Here is a 22,359-nt window from a genome sequence, read left to right on the forward strand (position 1 = left end):
TAAACCACTCTGCAGACTCCTTATTGTTCATATAGTTCTATGGGTAAGATGTGATTATTTTCTTCCCCTAAATATCAACTCTAATACCAGAAACCTTGCACAGTTTTAATCAGTATATGGGCACACAGAGTGGCATGTCAATTCAGCTCTACCTACTCAGAACACTTTTAAAGAGGGAGAGTTTGGAAGGAGTAATTGAAATAGTGCCCACAGTTCTGACAGCCACTCAGTAAGCTTAATTTAAGGCTTGCACAAGTGTCAGTAGGGAGATATGAATCAGGGATTTCTGCAGTCCCTGTAGGGTGAGCATCTTGTGCTGGATGTGATCCCATATTTGTCTTTTGTATGCTGTATGGTGGTACTAAACTCAAGATAAGTAATTCTTTTGGTACTCAGCAGAAGAACTCATAATCTCCTCCAGGGCTCGAGGATAACCCAGCTTTTTTAGATTCACTGAGTAAACTTTTGTATGATTTTTCAGGATTGTATAAACAAACTGTGCATTCCGTATTTTATGGGTGACTTAAGGTAGGAGGACTTTGTGTTTTAACTTTCATGTATTGTACATGAATATCCATGCAAAATAATGTTTTACCTTAACTGACTTCTAATTCAGCTATTTATTTTTTAATTTTATCTGTAAATATTTCAATGTGTATGTTTGAAAGGGACGTTTAAAAATAAAAATGACTATATACTATTATCACATTTCAATAACAAACAAGTTCTTCATATTAGATATGGAGTCAATATTCAAATGTCCCTAATTATCATATGTATGTATATATGTGCATAGTTGTATCTATATACACATGTGTATGTGCATGTATGAGAGTGTGTGTATACACATACACACATATATATAATTTAAAAAACAGTTTTCTTATTCAAATCAGGATCCAGATAAAGTTCCTGTACTGTAATAGGTTGATATAACTTTTAAAACTCTAAAAATGCTTTTAATCAATAGTTTCCCAAGGAATGGAGATTTTTGACTCTAGCACTGATTTTATAACTGTTGGGTAAAGTGTGGCTCCATTGTCCGTACATGCAGAGGTGGCCACAGGCTTACAGATGCTGTCTCTGCATAGGTACTTATCTACTCCTATTGCTCACTATTCCTCTCAGAAACACCCATTTCCTGGTCTTCTGTCTTTTCCTTCTTAAGTGAAAATATGACTTTTTGAGATTCTTCTTTAAATATCTGAGTACCTAATATTGTAAATACTATGTATGGTGCCAAGTGGGTACTAGAGTTATTGGGGGGATCACTTTGTAAATTATATAAATGTCTAACCATGCTGCATATCTGAAACTAATATAATATTGAATGTCACCTCTAATTAAAAATTTTTTGAATACTAATCTGAAGGGCAGGTTCAGCTGCAGAAATCTCAACTTCAGATCTTCACCCAAGATGTTTTGTGTATTTGTTTTTCCTGGGCCATGCAGGTAGAACATTGTGTTTTGATAGAGAGTTTGAAGTTTAGCTTAACTAGAAATAATCTGAACCTTATTTTTGAATTAGGAAGAAACACACTATGAGGTAGAGAAGCCCACCTTCTAACCACACGATGATGTAGCTTTGAGTTTTTCATGTTTTATGGCTTTGGGAGGAGGTAGAGTATAGAAGGTACGGAGGTAGTTCTTGGCTAAAAATAGAAATGGGTTTTTGAGACAGGGTTCCTGGTCTCACAAGCCTCTCTGCAAATATCTGAGGTTTATGCTGTTGGCATAGGTGGTACTTAAAGGTCCTAAGAGCTTACTGCACACATCCCTGAGTGGACTGTTGGGTAAGCTGGGGAAACCTGAAGTAGCAAAGGCGGGAAGGCAATGGTGTTCCATCTGCAGGAAGGATCTCTCAACCATGGGCCTCTTATGATAAGATTCATATTGTTAGGTGGCCCATTGTACATCATATGCTGATGTTTACTTTGGATTAAATGCTGTAGCATTCCATGCTCATTCATATCTTTTTACCCTTCCGTTTTGCAAACGTGTCCCAGAGTCTTTCCTGTTGGCCATTTCATACGTCTCCACTGTCATGCTTCTCTGCTTCTCCCAAGTGAAGAACACCCACCTCTTGCTTCCTGGTGCACTCATACTTATTCGATCCCTCCACAGGTACATTCCATGTTTGTCAGTTTTTTGCAAGGCCATCTCCACCACCGCATGTTGAGCTCCCTGAGCTTAATGCTTTGCACAAGCGGCACACACAGTTTGTGTGGTGGTTTGAGGGGGTCTGCCTGCAGCACTCTGCTTTGGCTATGTTGGGAGTCATGTGAGAAGGAAGAAGTATGTTCTTGGGAAACTCGTTTTTAGATATATGAGATGTGGACAATAGTTAAATGACAGTACAAAATGGAAAGCGGAGCCTATCAGAGGAGGCAGGCAAAACAGCCTGACCTCCTTACTGTGCAAATTATGCAACTTAATCCCGACCTAGACAGTCCTTTACAGTTTATCAGTACTTTCACGTGCGTTCTCTCGTGCCATGAACAGAATATCATTATCTTGTTTTGTAAATGACAAAACAATGGCGTGGAGGAGTGAAATGACATGCTAAGGGCTACCTAAATAGTAATGACAGAACCAGGAGCCAGTCTTCTGATTCTAAATCTGATTTCCTTTCTACTCTATCTGTCTCAGGTTGGTAACCTGGGGCCTGGAAAGAGGAAGGGACGCCTCTGGTACTACATATGTAATTAAAGACTTTAGACACTGCTGGCAATACAGAGCACTCTAGGTGGCCAGTAAATGACAAGGGAAAATAGAGAAAGAACTAACATTGAGTACTTACTATGTTCATTGGAAATAGAAAGCAAGATACAAATGCGGGCCGCACATGGAATTTTAAATTTTATAATAATTACATCAAAAAACTAAAAAAAACAGAAAAAATTAGTTTTAGTAATGTATTTTATTTAACACAGTATATCCAAAATATTATTTATCACATAATCAATATAAAAATTATTAATTCAACATTTTACATTCCTTTTTTTTTTTCTATACAAACTCTTCAAACTCTGGTGTGTATTCTATAGGTACAGCACATCTTAGTATGGATTAGCCATATTTCTATAGGGCTTGATGGCCACATGTGGCTCATGGCTACTGTATTGGGCAGCACAGTTTTAAGCATTTTCCTGATTTCATATATTTCAACAATCATATGAAGAATTATCTGTAGTGCTATCTAATAGCCATGGAAACGAAGCCAAGAGAGTTAGGTAACTTGCCTGGAGTCACGAAGCTGGAAAGTGACAGAGCTGGACTCTGACCCAAGTCTGTCCCTCTTCTTCCCACTCTAGTGGACTGCCAGTCCTCTAGAAAAAGAGGAAAGGAGTGGCGCTTGATCTGGACCTGGAAGGGTGGTTGAATTGAATTGGTGGAAATGCTGTGATATTACCCCTGAGGTTTTAAGCTGCTGTTGGTGTTGATAATATTATGTGGTGGGGAAAGGGGCCTAGGGGCAAAGTAGGGGTAGCTGATTTCCAAACCATTGTTACGTATGCTTCTGGGAGATAGTTGAGAGATCATAAGGAAGTAAAGGGAACCATTATTTTCAAATGCATATACCAAAGTTTACAGAGTCCTTTTACAAGGTGTGAGCCTCTCTCATGAGCCTCTCTCGTGAGGCCATTAAACAACGCTTTCCTTTTAGAAGTTATGTGAAAATTCAGGTTATAAATAAAACATTACAATAATAATAAAGATACATTTTAAAAATCCTGGCATCCTAACATACTACTGTTCATTTTACAATATTCCCTTGCAATCATTGTCCATTTGAGGGGAAAAAAAAAGATTTTAATATGATTTTAGTGCATTTGAAATTTATTTTGTTTCTCCCTTTATACAAATTTTTTCATCTTTATAGTGCATGTTAATGGCTTCAGAGAATATCACTGAATTCTGTGTCATAATTTGTTCCCATGGCTAGACATTTAGGTTATTTCAAAATTTCTTGATATTATATTTGATGCTACAGCCTGCAACCTCATGCTTATTTTTTTCTATCTTTTATAATTAGATTCTAAAAATTTTAAATTTATAATTAAAATTATATATTATTCATAAATATAATTATAAATGTATAACTTTTTTTTTCCCCAAAGAAATACCCCAGCTTTTGAATTCTAGGCTAGAACGCTACAAATAATGTTAAATATGTTGATTGTTCTAGGATATTACTTCCGTTTTTTTCAAGGCATTTCTTTTTTTCCTCCAGTTTTTTTGAGGTATAATAGACATACAGCACTCTATAAATTAAGGATGGATTTGAATCTCAGTTCCAACACTTTCTGGATGTGCCTACATTGGGTAAATTATCTCACCTTTCTGGCCTTGTGCTTCCTTGAGCTTCCTTTACAGATGAGGTAAAATAGGATTACAGCACCTGCCTCAGAGGTGTTAGGGGATTTCAGTGAGATAATGTAATAGAGCAATTAGCACAGGGGCCTGCACATGAAAGGCCCTCTATAAAAGCAATCAAAAGAAAAATATTGTTTTTAGTTTTATTTTCCACTCTGCAAAAAAGAGAGCTTTGTCCCCTTATATTGGTCTAAGCACTAGCGCTGTTGTAATTAGTTCTTAGATTTTGACCGTATTTGTTATGGTGCTTTTTTACATCCACATTGTAGGTCTGGGGCTATCCTGTAACAAATAGGAGGCAAATCAACATTTTCATATCCCTGAAGCTTTTAACTAGTTTTTAATGAAATCTTGATTTTGAGGTTTGCAACTATGTAATTTCACAGAGAGAGCATTACGTTATATACTAATTAATTTAGTGGCTTCCCCTCACAGTTGGTGTCAAAAGAAACTGTCAGGTTTGTGGAAGGTATCAAGTGTTTCTTTATGCTCAGGGATGCAGATCAAATTTGTATTGTGATGATAAGGTAAAAACCACATTCTTTAGGAAAAACCTAAGAGTCACTTGAGCTCAGCTCATCCATCCCTACCTCCGGTCTGTCTGGCTCTTCCTTGTCTTCGTGTTTGAGTTGAGATGTATCTCTAGGCAACCTTCCCAAATTATCCAGACTGGGTAGCTGGACCCTCCACATGGTAACACACTCTGTAGCTGTAATCCCTTACCTGTCTCCCTCTGGAGGCAAAGGCCTTCCTTAGTCACCTCTGCATTCTGGTTGCCAAGCACTAGGCCTGAACAGCATAACACTCCATAAGTATTTGTTGGCCGAATGAATAAACTTAGAGAAATCTGCCTGGGCACTGGAAGGTGTGTGTATAATAATGATAGTGGATCTGCCAAGTGTGGCAAGTGAAAGGTCAGTGCCATTTTCTGCCTGGACTGAGAAAAAATGCAGTAGCATTTGTTTGGAAAATTCATAGGACTTTGCTTACGCAGCCTTGTACTTGGTGAGGTTTTGGTTGTTTCCTCATCCCAGCTGTTTTTTGCCCTTAAACAGCTTCCCTTTTTCCACATTTCATCAGTTCCCATCTGTGCCATCTACCCTTGCCAAGGATATGGGGTAAGGATAATTTTGTGATGTGTTCATGTCCAATTTGTAGCCTGTTTCCTGGGCAAAATCTGGACTGGGGGCATATCACAGAAAGGATGAACACTTCCTTCTTCAATCCTCATGCTCCATGGGTTAGAGAAGGGCCAGGGCCCCACTGGCTTTCCTTGGATAGCAGTAATGGGAGAAGCGGGGTACTAGGCAGGTGTAGGGATAGTTTTGGTGTGAAATGAACTTTGGTCTTCAGATGTTGGCTTTGGAGCCTTCTGTGTTATCACTGTTCATCTGGCAAGTCCAATGTCCAATAGTATTCTTTACCGAGTTCCTAGGATATGCTAGACAAAGTCCTGGGAGCTTCAAAAGCATTGTCTTAAATTCACATTTTCAGGACCCATGTGAGAGTCCTCCATCTTCCGAGAAGCCTGGCTGCATACTGAAGCCAGCCACATGACACGTGATAGAAGGAGAATTTGAGAAGATGCCAATACATCCGAGTTTCACTCTGGCTCTATCACAAACCAATGATGTGGCTTTCTCTATTCCAGTGGGCCTCCGTTTTCTCATCCATAAAAATGAGATGGGAAGAGTTTAATCATATACTTTCAAAATTCCCTTCTATTTCATACCCTTAATATGTCTACTCCAATCCAACCTGCTCTCTTCTTCACCTGAGTTACTTTTGGATTGCAGAAGTCAGAATTATATAGTTGAGTAGCATTATATATTCTGAAGGAGTCTTATCTCCCAGTGAAACTCTGATCTCCCAGTGACAAAGACTTTATCTTGTTCTCTTAAATGCTTCCTAACCCTCAGCCTACCATGATGGTGAAATATGAGGCTGTTACCCTGGTCCTGGGTACATGTTCGGTACATGTATTTATCCTAAGACAGTTATTTCTAAGCCTAGATCATCAATCTTTCTCATATTAAAAACTGAGATTAGTTGCCAGGGACACTTTTAAATAACTTGACTTTAAATGTGATTGAGTTCTACTTGTCCATTACTTTCCCTTTTATTATTCGTGCCTTTCGTGTCCCCAGACATCTTTGTCTTCTACAAGTTATTCCAAGATATTTGTTTATATTTTCTTCCAGAAGCATTATAGTTTGAACTTTGACATATAGGTCTATGATCTACATCAAATTAATTGTATGGACAGAGTGAATTGGAGGTCAAAGTTCGTTCATTCTTTTCTCTTCTCTTCTCTTCTCTTCTCTTCTCTTCTCTTCTCTTCTCTTCTCTTCTCTTCTCTTCTCTTCTCTTCTCTTTTCTTTCTTTTTTTTGCATAGATATCCAGACACTAGAGCAAGTTATTAAAAAGACTTTCCTTTCACCACTGAGTTTTATTGGTACCATTATAAAAAATTAAGTTACTGAATATGTCTGGGCCTATTCAGAAATTTTGTTTCTTTCATTGATCTATTTGTCCTTTTCCTATTGATCTATTCATTTGTCTTGATTACTCTGGTTTTATAAAAAGTTTGGTAATATAAGTCCTTTAACTTTGTTCTTCTAAGATTGCCTTTGCTAGTCTATGTCCTTTGTATTTTTTGTAAACTTTAGAGTTAGCTTATTAATTTCTATAAAATAGCCATTGGGATTTTGGTTGAGAATGCATTGAAGGTATAGATCAAAGTATTAGGTTCTCCAGAGAAATAACTTATGCACACACTTCCAGTGTGACAATAGAATATGTGTGTATGTGCATGTGTGTGGAGAGAGACTGAGAGAGAGAGAGAGAGAGAGATTGATTGCTTGCTTGCTTGCTTGCTTGATTGATGACTTTATTATGAGGAATTGGCTCACACAATTATGGAGAATAAGAAGTCTTGAGATTCATAGTCAGCAAGCTGGAAGAGCCAGTGGTGTAGTTGCAGTTTGTGTCTGAAGGCCTGAGAACAAGGAGAGCCAATGCTATAGTTTTAGTCCAAATGCTGGCAGGCTTAAGACCCAGGAAGAGCTCATGTGTCAGTTCAAGTCCAAAGGCAGGAATAAAACTGATGTTCTAGCTCAGGGCAGTCAATTAGGAAGAGTTCCCTCTTACTCATAAAAGAGTTTTTGTTCTATTTAGAACTTCAAATGATTGGTTGAGGCCCACTTGCATTAGGGAGAGCAATCTGCTTTACTCAGCCTATCAATTCAAATGTTAATCTTATCTAAAACACTCTCGCAGACATACCCAGAATAATGTTTGACCAAATATCTGGGCACCCCGTGGCCCAGTGAAGTTGACACGTAAAATTTACCATCACAATCAATTTGAGGATGAATTGACATTTTCAAAAAAATCAAACTTTCCAACTCAGGAATATGGTATATGTTCCCATTTATTTAGGTCTTCTTTAATCTTTCTCAGGAAGGGTTTTTAGTTTTCAGTAAAAAGTCTAGGCTATCTTTAATTAAATTTGCTTCTGGCATTTGATGTTTTGTTGTAAATTGTGTATAAGACGTATTTTTCAATTATTTGTGAACTTGTGCTTTTTAAGAATACAGAGTTTTTAGGAGAAGGTTAATTCCTAATTCATCAGACAGCAGTGACGTTTAGGAACTACCATCCTGACGTAACCATAACTTATTACTAAAATATCCTTTACATCTATATGCTACTTTATCATTGCCAAAACATTTCCTTCCTTTGGTCCTTGCAAGGACACTAAGGGACAAGGGAGCTATAATTATCTGTACTTTCATATAAGAAATTTGGTCCTAGAGATATTATCTAAAAGTCCTTTGAAGTGGCAGAGCCAGCCCCCAAACCCAGGACTTTTCTTTGGAGAAAGATCTTGTTCCTGATACCAAAGTCACTCTATATAGAGGTGGCCTTTTATGACTTAATGAGAATACACCTCAAAGGGCCCTGGCTTTATGGAGAATCTCCTACCTGTGGCCTCTGAAGACTGTAAAAGGAAGGGAAGAAGACAGCAGAAGGAGAAAAGTAGACCAAGATGACTACATATGACACCAGGTGAGGAGAGAGAACAGGGTACTGTTAGCCCATATAGCACTTTTGTGTCTAATTGGGAAAGATGTCCTGATATGGCAAGATGCCATTCCACCAGGGCCAAATGCCTGTGTGCAGTGAACAACTTGTGCAATTGTGTGTGGCACCCCAGAGGGAAAACAAAAAATACAGAAACCTTAATTATTCAGGAATTAATTAATAAGAAACCTAAATTAATATTTTCTTTCCTTTTGAGAAATTCCCCCAAAGTACTTTCAAGACGATTCAGAGCTACAAGGGAAGAGACTGTCTTCCTTTTCTTTTGCAAACTTTTGAGCTTCTATCCTTTCTCTTTCCTCTCTTCTTCCCTCTATTACTCAGCTCTTACTGAGTGCCAGGTCCTGAAAATGCAGAGATGAATGAGGTAACATCTCTCCCTGGGAGCCTGTAAGTCTTACAGACTCTTTTGACTGCCACTAGCAAGAAATAATATATTTTACAGTATTGTATTTACTTTTTAAAAAGTCTTCATTTTTTAGAAATACATGCTGAAATACTAATGAATGAAATGACATGCTATTTATGATTTGTTTCAAAATAATCTAAGAGGTATAAGAGTGGGTAGGAATACAAACAAATAAGATTGACTATAGTAGATAATTAGTGAATCTGGGTCATGGGTCCATGGGAGTTCATTATCTGTCATCTATCTATATCTAGCTTTCTAATTATTTATTTGAGACAAGTTTCGTGAAATATGACTGACCCTTATTACATACAATTAGTTTTTATATTTTCTAATCTAGTTTATTCTAGTCTATTTTTTTTAAAGCTGGTAGTGATACTCTAAATTGATTTTGAGACCCACTAATGTAAAATAATACATATTTTGAAAAACACCAGGATAGTGAGGGAGAGAGGGATCCATGAAATAAGTGATTACCATCTACCAGAAAGTGCTATGAGGGTGTGTTCAAAGAGCCGTGGGACACAGGGAGGGAAGGACTGACTAAAGAGGGTCTTGGACAGTTTGGGAAATCCTCACAGAAATTCTCTTGAGTAGTTTGCATGGAATTTATATATTGGACATTTATATATTTGACATTTGGCATTTATACATTTGACAAGATGGTAAGGAGAGATATTTGAGCTCAGGGTTGAAGACAGTGGTGCAAGTGGGAAGTGGTAAAGTGGGACGAGTGAACCTTAGTTCAGTACAGCTGGAATGTGAAGTCTATGGGAAAGAAGCAGAAGATGAGGTTATAGGCAGCAGCAGCAGCAGTAAAAATCACAAAATGTCTTATGGGACAGCTTAAAGAGTTTGGATTTTATTCTGTGTGTATCAGGGAGACTTCGGAGGATAAACTGAAAAATGACCCAATTCTATTTGCCTTTTACAGAGGTCAGCTATGTGCAGGTAGACCAGCTACCCTCTGTAGTCATGATTTAGAATGGAAAACCCCAAACCCAAAGGGTATCCTGGAAGCAAGAGCTCTTGACTTACGCAGTTATCCTCCCATTCTGCCACATGGCTTCTCAGAAGATTCACATAGGCGCACAAATTGAGCTCTTTAAAGTATTTACTGAAACAAAAATTACAGTTGCTTTCAGTGCCTAGTGAGAGGGGAGTATAGAGCCAACTCTCTCCTCTCTTCCTTTTGTAGGGTTCTCTCATCTACAGAGTAAAGTTATAATAATTTTGATTGATAATAATTGCTTACACTTACAACATGACATTTTCCTAGGTGCTGACAACTTAACTCATTTAATTTTCATAACGACTCTGTATGGTAAATATTATTTCCATTTCCTAGATGAGGAAATTGAAGTACATAAAAGTAAGTGACTTGACTAAGGTCACACATCCAGCAATTAGCAAAGCTGGGATTAAGACAAAATCTACCATGATGCTTCCTGGTTGGGTTTGACTTCAATCCAACTATGTCCTGAACCCAGATGTTTAAACAAAAATAGCCATGAAAAGATTTGTCTTTAAGTTTGAGTCTCAGTATTGCCAAATTTAAATCTTGCCTAATTCAGAGGAAGAAGAGTTTTTCTAGCTGAGGATGGCTTCTTAGGAGAAAGTATTATTTTAATACAGCTTTAAGAGATGAAATCTTTTTTTTTTCCAATTAGAAGTAACATTCAATATTATTTTATATTTGTTTCAGGTGTATAGCATTGTGGTTAGACATTTATATAATTCACAAAGTGATCCCCCCAATTAGTCTAGTACCCACATGGCACTATACATAGTTACTACAATATTAACTATATTCCCTATGCTGTACTTCACATGCCCATGACTATTTTGTATTTGTACTTCTTAATCTTTTCATCTTTTTCACCCAGTCCCCCAAGCCACCTCCCATCTGGCAATCACCAGTTTATTCTTTATATCTATGAGTCTGTTTTCATTTTCTTTGTTTATTTTGTTTAGATTGCATGTATAAGTGAAATCATATGGTATTTGTCTTTCTCCGTCTGACTTATTTCACTTAGTATAGTATCCTCTAGGTCCATCCGTGTTGTTGCAAATGGTAAAATTTCATTTTTTATGGCTGAGTAACATTCCATTGTACATATGTACTACATCGTCCTTGTCCAGTTGTCTAATGATGGACACTTAGGTTGCAGCCATATCTTGGACTACTGTAAATAGCGCTGCAGTGAACATAGGAGTGTATCTTTTAAAATTAATGTTTTAGTTTTCTTTGGGTAAATTCCCAGAAGTACAATTTCTGGGTCATAAGATAGTTCACTTTTTAATTTTTTGAGGAAATTTTAAACTGTTTTACATAGTGGCTATACTAATTTGCAATCCCACCAACAGCATGAGGATTCTCTTTTCTCCATATCCTCACCGTTGCTTGCTTTTTGATTTATTGATGATAGCCATTCTGACAGGTGTGAGGTGATATCACATTGTGGTTTAATTTGCATTTCTCTGATGATTAGTGACATTGAGCATCTTTTCATGTGTCTATTGACCATCTATTTGTATGTCCTCTGTGGAGAAATGCCTATTTAGAGCCTCTGTCCTTTTTTAAATTGGATTGTTTTTTAGGTGCTGAGTTGTATGCGTTCTTTATAAATTTTGGATATTAACCCTTTATCAGATGTGTCATAGGCAAATATCTTCTTCCATTCAGTAGGTTGTCTTTTTGTTTTGCTGATGGTTCCATTGCTGTATGAAAATTTTTTAGTTTGATGTAAATAAATCTTGAGTGAAATTTTGAGGAGGAAAAGTTGTTGAGAAGGAAGGGCAGCAGTCCTATAGCCAAGTGAAATAATCCGACTACAAGCTCTGTCTACCACTGTTTACAACTAAAAACTGGAGAGAATGCAAATGCACCTATGTGAGAACTCTGAAAATAGCAGGCAGATAAGATACTGGCGTCAAAACTTGAATGATAATCCATCATGCCTTTGTCACATGGAATTGCATGATCATGTGGGAGGCTAAAACTCTGAGATGGCCCCATCTTTTCAGCCAGAAGAACCAGGAAAAGGAGCCACTGGAAGTCAGTGAGGAAATCTCTGAGAAGAGAGAATTAGAAGAGGGGACCCAATAACTCTATGCATGGACTGATATAGGTCATAGGCACACTACAAGGCGTACATGCATGGGACAGACCCAAAGAAGCACAGCAAAGGTTTTGGGAATTAACTATAATACTAACACTACCCAAGTACCAGATAAACCTTTGGTTGCCTATGTGACAGGCAGAACTTAACAGCCTAGTGAAGACTTTGAAAACCAAAAATCAGATCTACCTGTTCCAAAAGGTAAGGTAGAACTTTCAATCTGAACCTAAGTAGGTTAATTGTCTGCTAAACAAATAAGCAAAAATATCAGTTTTTTTCCCAAGAATTTTAGTAGGATCCAGAGTCTCACACATATATTCAAAAGTCCAGGATATAATCTGAGTTTACTTGATGTAAAAAGAACTAGGAATATCCGAACTATATTCAAGGGAAGGAAAAGATAATCAATAGGTACTAATCCTGAGATGACGCAGATGGTGCAATGATCAGACAGACTTAAAGTAGCTATTATAACTGTTCTCCACTCTTAAGATAAATGACAAAATAGAAGTTCTTAGCAGAAAAATAGAAACTATGCAGAATAACCAGATTGAAATTTTAGAACTAAAGAGACATCTAAAGTAATAAATTCACTGCATGAGCTCAGGGACAGAAAAGATGAAGGCGAAAAAAAGTCAGTGAACTTGAAGATAGAACAATAGAAATTTTACACAATGTTTTGTATAATATATTTGTAAATGTACTTTTTTATTGGAAAAAGTAAGCAGTGTTTCAAGATACCGTGGGACAACACTAAAAAGTTGAAAATTCATGTTTTTGGAGTCCCATTCCAGAAAGTTAAAGGAAAGATATTGGTACAGAAAAAATATTTGAAGACACAATGGCTGAAAATATCCCAAATTTGGTGACATAAATTTACAAACTAAAGAATCTCAGTGAATCCCTAACAGGATAAACTCAACATCTACTCAGCTACATCATAGTCAAACTGCTGAAAACCAAAGGTCAAAAATCATTGAGAGCATCCAGAGAAATATAGCACATTGAACATAAGGGAAACCTATTCAGACAACTACAGACTTCACATCTAAAACTATATAAGCAAAAGACAGTAGAATGACATCTTTAAAGGGCAAGAAGAAAAGAACTGTTATCCCATACTTTTATATCCAGAAAAAATATCGTTCGGGAGTGAAGGCAAAATAAAGGTACTCTCACATGAAGGAAAACCAAGAAACTTTGTTTTTTGGCAGACCTGCTAAAGAACTGCTAACGGAAGTTTTTCAGGCTGAAGGGAAATGATATCAGGGGGGAACTTTGAATTTGAGGAATAAAAGAATAAGAGAATTGATAAATATCTAACAGTAGATTCCCATTAGTAAAAATATACACAAAAATACAAAAATCATCTCTAATTCTCATGATAAAGGAGTAACTACAGACTACTGGCAATATTTTGGATATGTTTTCTTCAAGTCATTTTTCTCTGTAAATAAGCATTTCTTTATTTTTTCCCTCCCCCACTCCTTACTTCTTTTGTTCTCTCTCCATCCACTGAGATTATGCAATATATATTTTTATTATATTCTTCACCAATTCACAGTATATTATGAACACTTTCCTATTTTGCTAAGAAAACTTAATGAATTATTACAAAATTTTTTAGGTTTGATAATGGTATTTTTGGTTATATTTTTAAATATTGGTTGTATTTTTAAAAGAATACCTTTTAGAGAAATATACTGACATATTTATTGGTGCAATGACAAGCTGCCTGGGATTTGCTTAACATACTTAAGGTTGAAGGCTGGATGGATATCAGTGAAAAAAGACTGGCCATGAATTAATAATTGTTGATGCTGGGTGATGGGTACGTGATAGTTCATTATATTACTTTCTATAATTTTCTATATGTATGCAACTTTTTATTAAAAATCTAAGAAATCTTTATAAATGTGATTTCTAGTCCTTTAATCATATCCTATCCTGTAGACATTCCATAATCTTTAACCATTCCTTTATTGTGAATCAAAGTTGTTTCAGGTTATATGTGGGCTGAGATAGAACTAGTCTGACAGCTTCTCTGGTTATTTCCTTTTTGGACATGGAATTATTGAGTTAACAGAGAGTGGACATTTTTAATGCTTTGATATATTTTGCCAAATTGCCCTTCCAAAGGGATGCTGCATGTTATTTTCACACAAGAGGTATATGAGAATGCCCTTGTCAGCACTCGCTTGCACGCGCATGCTCTCTCTCTCTCTGTCTCTCTCTCTTTGTCTCTGTCTCTCTCTCTCTGTCTCTTTCTCTCTCTATGTATGTGTGTATGTATGTATGTATGTATGTATGTATGTATGTATGTATATCCTTTATTAATTTGATGAGGGAGAAGGTGGTATATTGTTTTATTTCAATTTATATTTCTTTGATTTCCAGTGACATTGAATCCCAGTCTGTCACTGAATTATTTCCCATTCTTTTAGGGAGGAGGCAAAGGAGAAGAGTAGGAGAAAAGAGATTTATTGTGCCTTCCCCACTTGGAAGATGAGGGGCAGATGCAGACACAGGTAGCTCTTGGTTCAAATCCTGGTTCTGGCACTTACTAATTCCTGGCTTTGTACAACCATAAACCTCTCTAGGTCTCAGAGGTTTTCAGTAAAGAAATAGAGCAGTCATACTGGCCTTTGTGAGTGTGGGACAATAGAAATGTATAGAGAAAAAGCATGGTATGCCATGATCAATCTGAAGGCAGTAGCTTTTGTGGGAAGCTGAGGCAGCAGCATTTTCTTTGGGAAGCTGAGGCTCAGGATACAAAAGGACCTCCTGCTCTGCTGCACAGAGATAGCAAGGAGCTCAGAGCCAGCCCCCAGCAGGAATTGCTACTCAAGTTTGGGTCACTGCCCCTTCACCTTTAATTTTTTTTGCAGTCTCCCTGCTTAGTAGTCTTTCAGTCACTGCTGGGTGATGGAGGCAGCTATCACAAACCAGGAAATCCATCTTGGGGAAAAGCTGCTCTTCAGGAAGTGAATTCTGATTGTTAGTAGTATTTACCTGATTCGGTGGAAATGCACCTTACAGTGCTTGGCACGGAGAATCATAGTGAACTTCAGGTGGTTTATTTGCCAGTCTCTCACCTTACTCTTTGGAACAGAATTCAGACCTGGAATATTATCTTTCAAGGGCAGCCCAGCCACGCTTGGGTCTCTGCCTCAATTCATTGCCCCTTCCCCTGTCCCCTAAGCTTCCTTCCACTTTTATTCTTTGCTCAGGCCCAGAGCCCCTAAGTGGGACATGTTCTTGCTATACATACACACCCCTTCTAGAAGGTTGAGCTAAAACAGAAAGAGGGGCTATGGTTTTAAATAACTTGTCTGCTCAGATACTGAAAGAGAACCCAAAGTATTTTTTCTTTATTTGCTGCTTTTGATTGAGGGGGGTGCATGTGTGTGTGGGGGGCGGGGGTGAGGGGAGGTCAGTGGATGGGCATCATTTAGATTATTTGAACACCATTTGGCTCAGGCTCCCAGGTTAGGCCTGGAAACCCTACTATGCTCTCTCAGCCAAGAGTGTGGGTATAGCTGACAGGAAGAGAAGTATTTTCTGGAAATTAAGATTGGGTGCCCAGTCCTCGGTGTCGTCAGCCTGACCAGATTTCATTCTGAGACCACCTTACTGATTTCTTGTTTTCTTTCCTGGGTACATTCCAGTTGCAAGAGATGTAAGGGTGGGGCTGGGAGGTGGAGTGAGTTTGGCCTATTTTCTAAGCTGAGGAAAAATCCAGAGAGAAGACAGCAACCTTTACTGTGAGCATTTAGGTCTTCTGGCTTCCCATCTCGTGCAGTGAGCCCTCTGCTCTGTGGAAATGAGAGCTGAACTTCTTCAGTGTCTTCACTGGGCTCTCAGGGGTGTACCAGCTCTGAGAAAATTGAACAATTTTGTGTTTTCAACTTGATCATAGAGAAATAATTCTTTTAACAGTTATAATTCACCTCAACTCATAATTGAATAACATTTCAATAAAAGAAATCTTTCTTATCTTAAGTGTTTGTTAAACGGTATTTCTTTTTCCACTCCCCGTGCAGGTGGGTACTTTACCTCCAAGCTTTATTTCCTGTGGATGTATAGAGATGATGAAGTTAAGCCACTGTCTTGGAGAAATTTAAAATAATTATCTTACCTGCATAGCTTAAAAACTCTTATCTATGCTTTCCACCACAATTTTGTGAAGTAAGGTTTATTAAGACCCTTAGATCATAAGGAAACAGAGGCTTAGAGAGGGTAAGTGACTCAGGGATATGCAGTGATTTGGCTGGAGAGCTAGGGACCTCACAATGTGCCCTGGTTTCAGGCTTTTGCATGAGTCCAGCCTTCTCAGAAATAGCCCCTTGCCTCTAACTCCTTTGAAGTTCCCAAATTCTTATTCTCTTTTCTGTGGAGCAGTGTTTGAAATAGTTAACACTGAAAGCACCAGATAGTGGTTTTGTTGAGATAAACATCAAGGTGCCATGTTTAGCCAAAGACAAATATTCATGACACTCCCGAAAGTTCAACTCTTACTCAGAAACGAAGACTGCCTCCACCCACGGTGGCTAAGCCAGGCCCCAGCTTCCTGTCTCTCCTCCCCCACACTGCCAGATCCTGGTATACACATCCTCATTTACTAAGCACCTGCCCCAAGTCAGGCATTACATGATTCTTACTTCTAACCCTCACAGCAGTCCTGTGAGGTGGGTGGATTTGCACATTTTATAGATGTAGAAACTGAGGCTCTGAGGGCTCATGCCATGTGCCTAAGATCACACAGAGATGAATAATGAAACTGGGAGCCAAATATAGAGTTGTCTGACTCCAAAGCTGGGTTCACATGAAATGTGGCGCCACTCTTCCAAGCTGGACCTTGTCTGAGGGTATTCCTCACCCCAATATTGGTTCTCATTTTGTCGGTACGGGGAGGTGGGGAGGTAGGGGGAGCGGCAGAGGGCCGCACCAGCTTTCCTTGGCCTGTGGACCTTGAGTCAAATCTGAATTAAGATCCTACCTCTGCCTTTTTACAGTAGGGTGATTGTGGGCAACTTTGATAACCTCTCTGAGTCTCAGTTCTCTCCCTTGTAAAATAGGTTCAAGAGTTACCTGCCTTATGGGGTTCTTTTGAAGATTACATAGGTACTTGACATAGTACATAAGAAGTAGTGGCTATTATTTGTTTGTTGGGCATTTGCTTTCAAGGAGTGGAGAAAGGGGTACTGTGAGCAGCAGCATGCCTTCCCTCCTACTGCTGAAGGCGCACAGCCCCTTACTGGCTTGTCAGTTCTTTGCCCTGCTCTGAAGCTTTTTATCTGCTCTTCACTGTGTACCTGAAAAATGCTAGAGTTTTCCATTTGCTACTCACCATAGCACACAGTGAGGCCTGAGTCTCCCCTTCAGCTTCAGCTTTGCACACCTGCCTGGGTTGATTTGAGATTCTCAGTGTGCCCTGGTACCCTGCCATCACCCACCTTCATGCCATTTCCTTTCCATCTTCCAGGTCTTTCCCATCCACGAAGGCTACTTTGATCTCAGGCTGGATGTGGGCCCCTCTTCCTGCGCTAAGATTCTGAGAACCTTCTTTGCAACAAGAAAACGTTGATGAAGCTGAGCCATAGGCACTGACCTTGTTCCTGAGAACATTGAGGTAACTAGATGGTTCAGGTACTTACTGTCTAGTGAGGAGAAATAAAGTAAATAATGCATTAGGTATCTGGGTCCTTATCTGATTTCTTATGGTATTTAAGACTTAGCATCTTGAGGGAGGGGGTAGTGACAGTTACCTCTGGGCCCTCTGTTCTGAGCTCATAGTTACCAGCATCTTTGTTGAATTGATTGATCTGAATAGATATAGTCAAAAGGAAAGCTCACAGCTCTGCCATTCCCAAGTCACCTACTGGCGAAGGGTTGGAGGGACAGGTCTCTCCAGGGGCAGGTCTCTCTCCCTCCTGTGGCCCTCCTTCTTCCCCTTCTAAGTCATGTTCTGTGATTGGGTCAGCATGCAAGACTTGGCACTTTTTGGATGACTTGTGTTGGGCTGTAGGGAGGGAAGCACACTGGCTTTAGAGAAAGACATTCCTGGACAGGATAATTTCATAGGACTTCCCCCAGCCTCAGTGTCCTCTTTGATAAAATGTCGAAACAGTAGACTCAACATTTATGAGAGAGTTTTTTTGGGATCTTTGAGAATTCTCAGCATCCTCCTCATCATTGTGACCAAGATCTCAATTATTGACAATAACCCTAAGGTGAGGTATTTGTTCTCTTGACAGGCGAGGAACTAACTCATGCACATGCTACCAGAGCACATCATTTCCCCATATATGCACTCATGCATAATTGAACAATTTAAATGATTTTTGCCCCTTAGTGATTTCATGAATACAGGGATATAGGCATTTATAAATCTATTAAAAGAAATTCATTATTGAGTATAAACTTGCCTTGGCATGGACTTGCTTTCTTTGGGAGTTGTAGTTCACACCCAGTTATTTCCATCACTTCCTGACACATGGAAGACACAGAACCCTTGCACACTGGGTCACAGCTTGAGGGTGAGCTCTTTCATGCATTAAAGGACTGGCTCCTGCCAGCTTTCTAGTGCATATATGTCATATTTACACCTGAGCTAAATCAGGCTGTTTTATGTCTAGGACCTTTGGAGTTGTCAAATGGTCTCAAATAGTCAAAATCCCAAATGTGGCCTCTGTAAATGCCAGAGATCAACTGCAATAGCAGTAGTCATCTAGCGATGCTGCAGGATTCAGTGGGATAGTACATCAAGTGCCTAGCATATTAAGTGTGCCCTGGTCTTGGAACTTAGTACCATTGGTTTCCATATTAACTAAAACCATTCACTTCTGCAGTTAGGTGGCCATGGTTGTGGCTGAGAGTCACAAGCTGAACAAGATGATTGAATACAGGGATTAAGAGTATGGTCTTTGGATTCATACAGTTCTGAATTCAAGTCTTGGTGCTGCCTCTTAACTAGCAAAAACCCTTTAACCTATTTAAGATTCAGCTTCCTAATCTGCAAAATGGAAATGATAACCATGCCAATCTCTGAGGATCATGGTTAAGATTGTACTAATTATTATATAAACAGGTTTGACACATAGGAAGCACCCAGAAAGCAGTCATGGTGACTTCCCTTTCTTCTCTCTCTGTATAGGGCTCCATGCCCAGTAGGTGCTTCGTGTTCATTGATGATTTTAGTTCAATTCTAAAATTATTTTATTATTTACAAATTAACCACTTCCCATCCTCAACACACAAACCACAAGTTCTGGCAACTGGCACCAGTCTGATTTTGAAAGCCACCTGTATACCTTGTTCTTGGCAGTGCTGAAAAGGAAACAGAGAAGAGATGTTGATGAACTCTATCCCCACAGAGCCCTGTCTGAGTGGAAAATAATATTCTCGCAAAACCTGGAGGAGCATGCAAGAGAGCATTCGTTTAGGCCAGGAGTATGGTGGAAGTCCACACAGATAGAGGAACTCTACACTGGAGAATCTGGAAGCCTCCATCTTGGATTCCTGAAGTGAAAGGAGGAAGTGGTGAGTAGGGAGACTTGGGGGTGAGATTAACTAATGAGTGCTGAGAACTGTGGATCTGGCCCTTAAAGAAAAATACCCCAAACTTTTAACAGTCAATATGCACCATTATGCAAAAAAATAGGTGCAAATATAAATTGGTCTTTGTGTATGTGTCGTGGGGAGGAAAATGAATGTGAAGAATCCTGGAAAACCAGCCCTTGCCTTCTAGGATGGAATGACCTTGGGCTAAGAGTGGAAGTTGGGTGTAAGCCCTCACCTGGGACTGCTCAGAGTGTAGCACACTCTTTCTCCCAAAAGATTAATCATCAGCCACATTGCTGTTTGTGTCCTCTGGTGACTAAAGTCAAGATCACAGGCAGGAGTAAAGAGAGGTGAAAGGTGCCCCTCGATGCAAGGGCTATTAGCTCTCTCTCTGGTAGTACTGATTCTCCATGACCTCATCACACACCTGAATTATTTACATCTCCCCTTTGGGTAGGAGCCCAGAACTGATGAAATTTGGCTTGAAAGACCTGGATTGAATTTGAGGTCCAGCCAGTTTCTTAGTAACTCTGGGCTATCATGAGGCAGCACGCTCCTTGGGTTGTAGAGGAGTCTGTGTTAAATAGGGTCTTAAAATGCTTGAGTCCATGTATTGACTCATCAACCCATGTCTACCCTAGGCTGTACTGGTATTGTCCCCTCCTCTTTTAGGAAAATCCTTGCCCCACTCCCATTCTGCCTAAGGCTACCTCCTGTGAACTTTTACATTCTTCAAGGCTTTATCAATGTTTATTGGTCCAGACCAATTAGATCAGAATCTACTTAGGATAATATTGGGCATCTATATTTTTATAATGCTTCCTATGTGATGTTAATGCCCAGATGATATGGGAAAGTAGTGTTTTAAGTGGCTCCTTTTACCTACCCTACTAGAAGTGGGGTCCATCTCTGAGGACAGACTTAATCAAATTCTTTCCTCTCTACAGTCTCTCCCCTTTTCTCTTTGCATGGTGGCCCATTTGGTCGTGAGCTGGTCCTAGGAAAGAGAACAATTTGCTAAGGTAAGAGAGGTAAACAGTTGTCATCTTGAAGAGGAAGCTCATTTTAATGATTCTGGCATTTAGGAAATGTAAAGAAAACCAGCCCTGACTTCCTCCTGCCCAGACAGGTAAAATCGTTATGGAAGGGAAGGAAAAACAGCCCCTGGCATGATTTCCAGCCCAGGAGTTCCTAAAGCAAATTATGTTCAAGATAGCATTAGCAGACATCCTTGTTCTCACAAAAGATATGGTTAAACTGAGGTTTGAAGAGGGAGATGTAGGTCATTAGACCTTTGTTATCAGAATTAAAGAGAAAATCGTTAATCCTTGGTCTTTCCATAGAACTCTCTCCCTCCTGTGTTGTTGCCATTTGGTCCTCCTTTGCTCTTCAACACGCAAGAACTCTGGGCAGCCTAAATACCCTCCCTACCCGGCTATAACATCTCTGCTGTTCTGTCCGGGGGTGGGGCATCTTTCTGATGTAACTGCTGCTGTGCACTCAACTGCTTGCTGTGTGCCGAGATAATGGGAGGGAGGCTCGTTTGTATCTGTTTGATCTAGCAGTCAGTAAAATTCTGATTTTACATTGCCATTCTGATTTTTAAGCACTTGAGAACTGATTCTTCCAGATAAGCTTAAAATGCCTCAATTCTGCCTAGTTAGGGGCGGTTTTATTTTAAGTACCCTTTGGTGTTTAGCCCACCAGTAGAACCTGTTTTTTAGAAAGTGAACTGGGATCAGAAAGTTATGATTGTATTGGGGTAAGTTTCAGGCCATACAAACCAGAATTCCTTGTCCTGAGTCTCCAGAGATCCACCAGACACTTTTAGTTTTTCAAAAAAGCCGTATAAGAGAAGCACATTTATCCCAACAAACCTGTCTAGGCTGAGGAAATCATCAGGTTTCTTTGTGAACTCTTATCATGGTGAACTCTTATCAACTGATGGTGATAACAATGACAATCTCATGCTGGTCAAAACCTCTTATTGGCAGCAAGATCTTTGTTCATTTGATAGCAAATAAGAACAAATTCTTAACTTGGCTGACAACATCTTTCAAAACCTGGGGATCATAGCAGGGGTAAACAAATACGAGAGGTAATTGGTGTGGAAGAATTTAGAAACCATTGGCTTTGACTAAATTAGGGGAAACATCTGTTTTTCCACTGTGTAGTGAAATGTTGGGATGAGGAGGGAACTGTGTTGATGATGAAAAATCTATAGCTGAGAATTCTGCTGATATTCTTTGGCCAGTGGAAAGAAATATTTAGGAAGTCTCTATGATGTACCTCTATTAGTTAGGCTAATGCTAGCTTCCATAACAAATAGACCCACTTTTAATTAATCAACTTAGCCCAGAAGTGACACATGTTATTTTTGCTCATATTTTGTTGCTGATAACTAGTCATAAGTTTCCACCCAGGTGCAGGGTGTGTGTGTGTGTCGGAAAATGTAACCCCTGGCAAGGCTGCCACTTTCATCAACAACTTTATACAGCAGAAAGAGCACATTTTTGGTGGGGCAGCCAGCCATCCTTGACATGAAGAAACAGGAAGAGGATTCATTACAGCATTGAGTGGCAGCTCAGGTGGCACAGCTTAAGAATTCATGACCTTAGAGCAAAGGGAGCCCATTATGGTGGAGGTTTCTGGAATCCAGGACACATGGACTATTTTTTAGTGGTATTATAGTTAGCTGAAATACCCTGTGGGGGCTACAGGGTGTCAAGGTCTTTAAGGACAGAAAGTATAGGTCCTAAGGTACAGATGAGAATGAGGTTTGC

General features: G+C 39.2%; 1 protein-coding gene across 4 annotated transcripts in view; it reads left to right on the forward strand.

Moving 5' to 3' along the window:
* ST6GAL1 (ST6 beta-galactoside alpha-2,6-sialyltransferase 1) overlaps positions 1-22,359 on the forward strand; it is a 104,148-nt gene that overhangs the window by 45,709 nt on the left and 36,080 nt on the right. For 2 of the 4 annotated variants that reach the window (XM_039850796.1, XM_039850793.1), the window contains exons 3-4: positions 17,499-17,645; positions 19,390-19,555. The gene's annotated coding sequence lies outside the window, so the exon portion shown is untranslated. Of the gene's footprint in view, positions 1-14,457; positions 14,542-17,498; positions 17,646-19,340; positions 19,556-22,359 lie in introns of all 4 variants that reach the window. The other 2 variants (XM_039850794.1, XM_039850795.1) reach the window with 2 other exon arrangements.

This window comes from Pteropus medius, unplaced genomic scaffold (genome assembly GCF_902729225.1).
Source record: "Pteropus medius unplaced genomic scaffold, Ma_sr-lr_union100, whole genome shotgun sequence".
Taxonomy (NCBI): domain Eukaryota; kingdom Metazoa; phylum Chordata; class Mammalia; order Chiroptera; family Pteropodidae; genus Pteropus; species Pteropus medius.